Genomic DNA, 7,107 nt, shown 5'->3' with positions numbered 1-7,107 from the left:
ACATCAACTACTCGGGCAGGGGAAGATTCTAGATTCAAATACTCAAATTTAGTCCAACCCCACTACAGTTTTACTATTTCACACGCAGGTATTTAGTGTCACCTTCTCTTTACCTGACAGTTCCTGGATCAGTAGATTAAAAAACTTTTTTTTTCCTTTTCTCACTGACAATGTGCCAACAAGTTCTGGCATTCCCTACAGGATGTCATTCCCCCCAGAAAAGACAGACTGTTCATGGCTTGATGGCAAAACTGTAGTGGCTACCCTGCCCACCCCTATGGGTCTTCCGCTTTCCTCCACTCATACCTGCTTAGGAAGCGCCACTGACCCTGAAAGTGTACCACCATTATACACGTGGTGTCCAGACGAACTGATTCAACCTTCTTTGTCTTACCTGGATTACTGAGCATGCATTGTTGTGTATGAAACACTAATACTGTTCTAAAACTGTTTAAGTAGATAACTGGAAAGTGCACACGGCAGACTTATGACAGTAACGTAGTATATTTATTCTTACGCTGTAACAACCTAGCTATCCCGAGTAGAGCGGAGTACCAAGAGGACGCCCTGGTGGCGATTCTGCCTTATATACTCTTCAGGAACAACCAATAGCTGACCTCCACCTCATTCAGCACCAATTCCATTGGTCTGTGCACATTCAAAACCAACCAACCCACACTGGTTGATATTCTGTGTTGGGAACACCACAGCTCCTCCCCTGTAAATTCAAACTTCTTCTTTTTTTTTCTAGGATTCTAACATATCCTTTTTGCTCTTAAGCTCATAACCATGTACAGATTTCTTTTCTTTTTTTTTTTCATAACCAATCTGCATGTCAGTCACAAGTTCAGTCTATCAGGAGGACGTCTGTCTCTCACAGGACGAGTGTTCCTTTCCACAACTGGCGGTGGTGGTTCTACAGGTCGTTCTTCCACAACCTGTGGTTCAGGATGTTCTGACACATCAGTGTCTGCATTGAAATCATAAATCTCCCAAGAAGCTCTATCACAAGAGTCCATTTGAGTCTGATCTGGATTTCCCTTGACACCCAACATCTGGTTCACATGTCTTTTCACACAATTTCCATTTACTTCAACACTGTATGTGACAGGACCCAACACTTCACTTATAACTCCATTGAACCATTTCTCCCCTCCCCTGTAATTTTTTACCAACACGTGTTGACCAACCTTAAAAGACCTAACACGGGGAAGATTTGGTTCAGACTCGGTCTGCATTCTCTGAGAGAACTGTGGTTTGATAAGACACAACCTGGTTCGCACCTGTCTTCTCAGAAATAGCTCAGCTGGGGTCTTTCCTGTCTTAGTATGGGGTGTGTTTCTGTACCCAATCAGAAAATTTGCTACACAGTGCTCAAGCGTCATACCACCAATGGCTCTATTCTTTGCAAGGGATTTCTTAAGATTTTGGACCAATCTTTCAGTTAAACCATTACTTGCAGGATGGTATGCAGGTGAATTGATGTGTTTTACTCCATTTTTAGTCAAAAATGACTCAAACTCTTGCGATAAGAACTGAGGTCCGTTATCAGTTACAACCTCTTTAGGCAACCCATAAGCTGCAAATAAATTTCTCATTGCTTCAATTGTCTTAGATGAAGTAGTAGTGGTCATGGGAACTATCTGGCCATCTAGCATAGGCATCCATCACTACTAAAAACATCTGCTTGTGGTCCTCAGCAAAATCAAGATGTACTCTTTCCCATGGACTCGAAGACCATTTCCATGTATGTATCGGTGCGGTAGCAGGCATACTACGCTGCTGCTGACAAATAGTACACTGATTCACTTCACGTTCAATACTGTCATCTAATGTAGGCCACCAGAATAAACTTCTGGCGAGGGACTTCATTTTAACTATTCCCCAGTGATGCTCATGTAATTCCGACAATAGCCTGTCTCTTAGTTTATCAGGCACTACCACACGGTAACCCCATAATAAACAATCATCCTCAATGCTAAGCTCTAATTTTCACTGAAAATAAGGCTTCAGTGACTCATCCTGTACATGTTTAGGCCATCCAGTTAACACCAACTGTTTAACCACTCCTAACACAGGATCTCGGGTCTGTTTCTTTGGCTATTTCTCTAGCAGTAAGAGGTAAGTCTTCCAGGTAAGACACTCTGTAAATTGGGTTTGACACCACATCTACATCAGGCTTCACAGGTAAGCAGCATCAGCATTGCTATGCTGCTCTGACTTCTTGTACTGGATTTTGTATGTATACGCTGCCAAAATTAGAGCCCACCTTTGTAATCTAGCGGCAGCCGGCACACCTGTTTTAGGCCCCAGAATTTTCAACAGTGGCTTGTGGTCTGTCAATAACAAGAATTTCCTTCCATAAAGACACTCATGGAATTTCATAACTCCAAAAACAAGACCCAGTGCCTCTTTTTCCAGTTGAGAGTAATTCTGTTCTGTTTTAGTTAACATTCTGGATGCAAATGCGATAGGTCTCTCACTTCCATCTTTAATTTTGTGGCTGATTACAGCACCAACTCCATAAGAAGCATCACGTACTAGTATGATATGTAACTCTGCATTAAAATGTACTAACAATTTATCTGACTGAAGAGACTTCTTTGCACTATCAAATGCACTTTGACATTTCTCTGACCATTCCCAGGTTGCATCTTTATGCAGCAATGCTGTCATTGGATGAATCAGAGTAGATAGATTAGGCATAAACTTCCCATAGTAGTTTAACAGCTAAGAATGACCTGAGTTCAGTTACATTTTTCGGAACTGGAGCCCTCTGAATAGCATCTGTCTTTTCCTTCATTGGATGTATGCCCCTGGCATCAATGACATGCCCTAAGTATGAAACACTGTTCTGCATGAATGCACACTTCTCTCTTTTAACCCTGAGATTGTAAGTTTCAAGTCTACTAAGCACCTCTTCCAAGTTAGTCATGTGCCTTTCTGTATCTTTTCCAGTAATTAAGATGTCATCTAAATAACAGATGACCCCATCCATGCCCTGAAGAACCTGATCCATAATCTTTTGAAAAATAGCAGGGGCGCTAGCAACACCGTAGGGTAACCTATTGTAGTGATACAACCCTCTGTGTGTGTTGATAGTTAGGTAATGTCTTGAATTGCCCTCTAACAGAACTTGCTGATAAGCCTGCGACAAGTCTAATTTGGTAAACTGCTGACCTCCTGCTAGTTTAGCAAATAAATCTTGGGTTTTGGGTAGTGGATACTGTTCCACATTCAACCATGGATTGATGGTGACCTTGTAGTCTCCACATATTCTCACACTATCATCCTTTTTAGGCACACAAACTATTCTAGCTTTTCTGAGCGTTCCTTGCATTTCACCTTTGCTGCGAATTTTCCTATCAACGGCAATGATTCCTCACTGTGGGTTTTCAGTAGTTTCAGATATCACTGACACGGCTGCGCCAGTGTCTACCTCCATTTTCACCCTTGTACCATTTACACTGACATACACATAGTAGGGTTTCACAATGTCACCTTTACCCGTGTGCATTGCAAAAAGTTCGGCCCCTCCACTGTCCAATGTCTGACCAGTGTCAATGTTCTGTACAGCATCCACCATGCACCTTGTCGGCACACAGCAGTCGTCTCTGGCACTGCAGAGCTGAGGCTGGATAGGATCTCCATCTGCCTGAAGACTGAGCGTTGCTCTGGTCCACGTGCTGGGGAGCGTTGCAACCAAGTCTTCCCTGCTGCTTGATAGCGCTGGAATTTGTACATGTCCCGTGCTTGAGAGCGTGGCAACTTTCCAAATGCCTGGTCCCTTTCGATGCCTTGCCATAGCTTCTTTCTTTAGGTGAACGGCATGCTTTTGCGATGTGTCCCTTTTTCTTGCACTGGTGACACTCTGCGTCCTTGAACCTGCATTCATCCGGTCTGTGGCCTTTTCCATTGCAGCGATAGCAGGGCTTTCCATTAGCTGTAGACTTTACCGTAGCCTCTCTATGCTTTAGGTTAGCCTTCTTTTCTACCACATTAGCTTTATAGCCTTTCTGTGCAAACTGTTGCACACTGTTGCCTTTTGTTACCTCAAAAGAAAGCGCCATTTCAACTGCGAGCTGTAACGTTAAGTCTTTTGTGTGAGCCGCATTGAGTAACCGATCTCTTAGCTCACTGCTCTTAACTCCACAGACAAACCTGCAGTGCTGCATCTAAAAATGTTCCAAATTTGCATGTGGCTGCTCACTTTCTCAAACGTGCAATGTACTCACTTATTGTTTCGTTTTGGTTTCTTCCGTGAAACTTGCATCTCTCGGCAATAAAGTTGGTTTTCGGGATGTAGTGCTTTTCTAGCATTCCCACCAGTACTTCATATGTTTTACCCGATGGCTTATCTGGTGCACACAAATCCATCAGCAAGCTATGTGCCCTTTTTCCTACCACCGTAAGAAATACCGCTTTGGTTTTCTCATCTCGAGTGTCCAATCCATTTGCTGCGAAGTACTGCTCTAACCGCTGGCGATAACTATCAAAACTTTCCTCACTTTCCTCGAAGTGGAAATCTTCTGGCTTACCGAATGCCATCTTATGTTCGACGGTCTTTTCACTCACCTTACGTCTCTCTCTGGTTGTTCGTCGTTGACTTCTGCCTCGCTGGAGCTGCTTGACATGCTAACTCTGTGACTTCCAACTTAAACATCCCATCCTCGTCGCCAAACTGCCGTGTATGAAACACTAATACTGTTCTAAAACTGTTTAAGTAGATAACTGGAAAGTGCACACGGCAGACCTATGACAGTAACGTAGTATATTTATTCTTACGCTGTAACAACCTAGCTATCCCGAGTAGAGCGGAGTACCAAGAGGACGCTCTGGTGGCGATTCTGCCTTATATACTCTTCAGGAACAACCAATAGCTGACCTCCACCTCATTCAGCACCAATCCCATTGGTCTGTGCACATTCAAAACCAACCAACCCACACTGGTTAATATTCTGCGTTGGGAACACCACATGCATAATGACCCTCTCCTTTTCTCCATCTTTTGAAATTCTTCGACCCAAGAGCCAGCTGCTCCTTTCTGTTCATTTGTATGCTCCCGTCTCTCACTCCAGGCGAGGAACCAAGTGTGCACACATCCAGAAAAAATATTTAGGTGCAAGACAAAAATTACAAAACAACAAAGGAGTGAAGTCTGCAAACTGACATGCTCCCAATACTTATTTTATTCAGCAATGTTTCGATCTAGCCCTGTGATGGTCTGTCCAAGATGTCTCTCCACCTGCCGCCCAATGACTGTTGGGATAGGCTCCAGCATCCCGTGACCCCGAATGGGATGAGAAGCTTGGATAATGGATGGCTGGATGTTTCGATCTACCAGATCTTCCTCAGGCAAATCTCTCACTCCTTTGCGCACTAATTTCAGACCCCCTCCTCCTTGGGCTCCTCCCAGGGCCTTGCTCCAACTGTCTGAACTTTTTACCTAGTAAGCTTTGCAGAGTCTGTAACAGTAAAGAATGACACTTCAGTACGAACCTGGGAATGCTTTGGGATCCCCCAGGAGGAGCTGGAGGGAGTTGCTTGGGAGAGGGGCGTCTGAAATGCCCTACTTAGCTTGCTGCCACCGCGACCCGACCCCGGAGAAGCGGCTGATGATGATGATCAGAATCAGAAAAACTTTGTCGTTTAATTTCATTGCACTTGCATACATGAAATGAAACGAAACATGGTTTCCCCCAGCCCACGGCATTGTAACACAAAGACAGAAACACATCCCTAAATAGGGAACTTGTCCCGCTGCTCCCTCAATGTCAAGTACTTTCTCAGTTGTGTACAGCTGTCTATGGGATAGATGTTGGAAATAAAATGACTGAGATACAATAGTGACCTGTGACCCAGAAGCCATTAAACAGTGACAATGAACTCCATCCATCCAAGCTTCATCCTCACAGGGTTCTCCAACCACACCATCGGGGATTTGAGTGATTTTGGCTTGCAATTGTGGGAGCTCATACATACCACCAGGGCGGGTGGAACTGATTTGGCTGTGAGCTCCCGCTTGCTCCATAGCAGGAGCTCCTACATGTTAGGCTTGACTGTGGGGCAATTTGTTGGCCCTGTCTACTGCTGTACCTCTCACACAATTTCCTTTGCACCAAAACAGCATTCGATTGGTTAGTGCATTGTGGCAGCATGTGAGAGTCCTTCCCACAATTGTAACAGAACTTCCTGACTTTTGTGCATTGTCCTGTAGACAACGCAGGAGCTGGTAAAGTCATATTAGTGTTCTTAGATTCGTTTGAGGGTTTCTGCCCATCTTTTACATTTATGTGTCGCTGCATAGTTTGAGAAGAAGTATTTCTCCTGAGCTCAGCTTCTAGTTGTTTGATTCTTTCTTCTAGTTATTCTCTGTTGGCAGCAACTTGGACCTTTGAGACATTACTGCTTGTGACGTCAAGCTCATCAATACACAAGGGTTCTGGTATGAACTTTTGTTAATGTGACACCCACATGTCGCTTTCTTCTTGCCTCATTTAACTGACTTTCTTTCTTATAAGTTCGGATTTTAAGGAGCAACTCTGAGAAGGTGGGTGCTATTTTAAAGGGATTGCTGAGCAGCTCTTTAAGATACAATGCAGTTATCAAACTATCACCCCAGCAGCCCCTAAGGAACTGCTTAAGTAACTGAGACCCAGAATCTTGTTTATGCATGCCATTCCCCTCTATGACATCCTGTATTCGTGTCTGAAGACAATGCAAATAATCATGGCGGCTACTTACAACACTAACATTACTAAAGAGCATTAAGAAGCTGCTGCTCTAGAGCTATTGCTAACATTGCTAATGCTAGCGAAGAGGAGCTGGCTCTTCATTGCTGCTGGCAGGGTCAGCCCAGGTTGCCATGCTACTGCTACCACATGCAAGCAAACCTTACAGGATCCTTCGACTGGAGATGGTACTGTGATATTTGTGATATTGGGCTACACAAACCAAAATGTCTTGTATATTGGACGTATTTTTATGTTTTTCTTGTGACTGTTATTACCCTTCTATCATTACCTCCTCTGCCAATGTTTACCTCATTCTAAAGAATGAGTTCATTTACTTAATTTATTCAGTCATATATATGCGATGGTTTATGTG

Source organism: Lampris incognitus, chromosome 3 (assembly GCF_029633865.1).
Source record: "Lampris incognitus isolate fLamInc1 chromosome 3, fLamInc1.hap2, whole genome shotgun sequence".
Taxonomy (NCBI): Eukaryota; Metazoa; Chordata; class Actinopteri; order Lampriformes; family Lampridae; genus Lampris; species Lampris incognitus.
Note: the sequence above shows the minus strand (reverse complement) of the source record.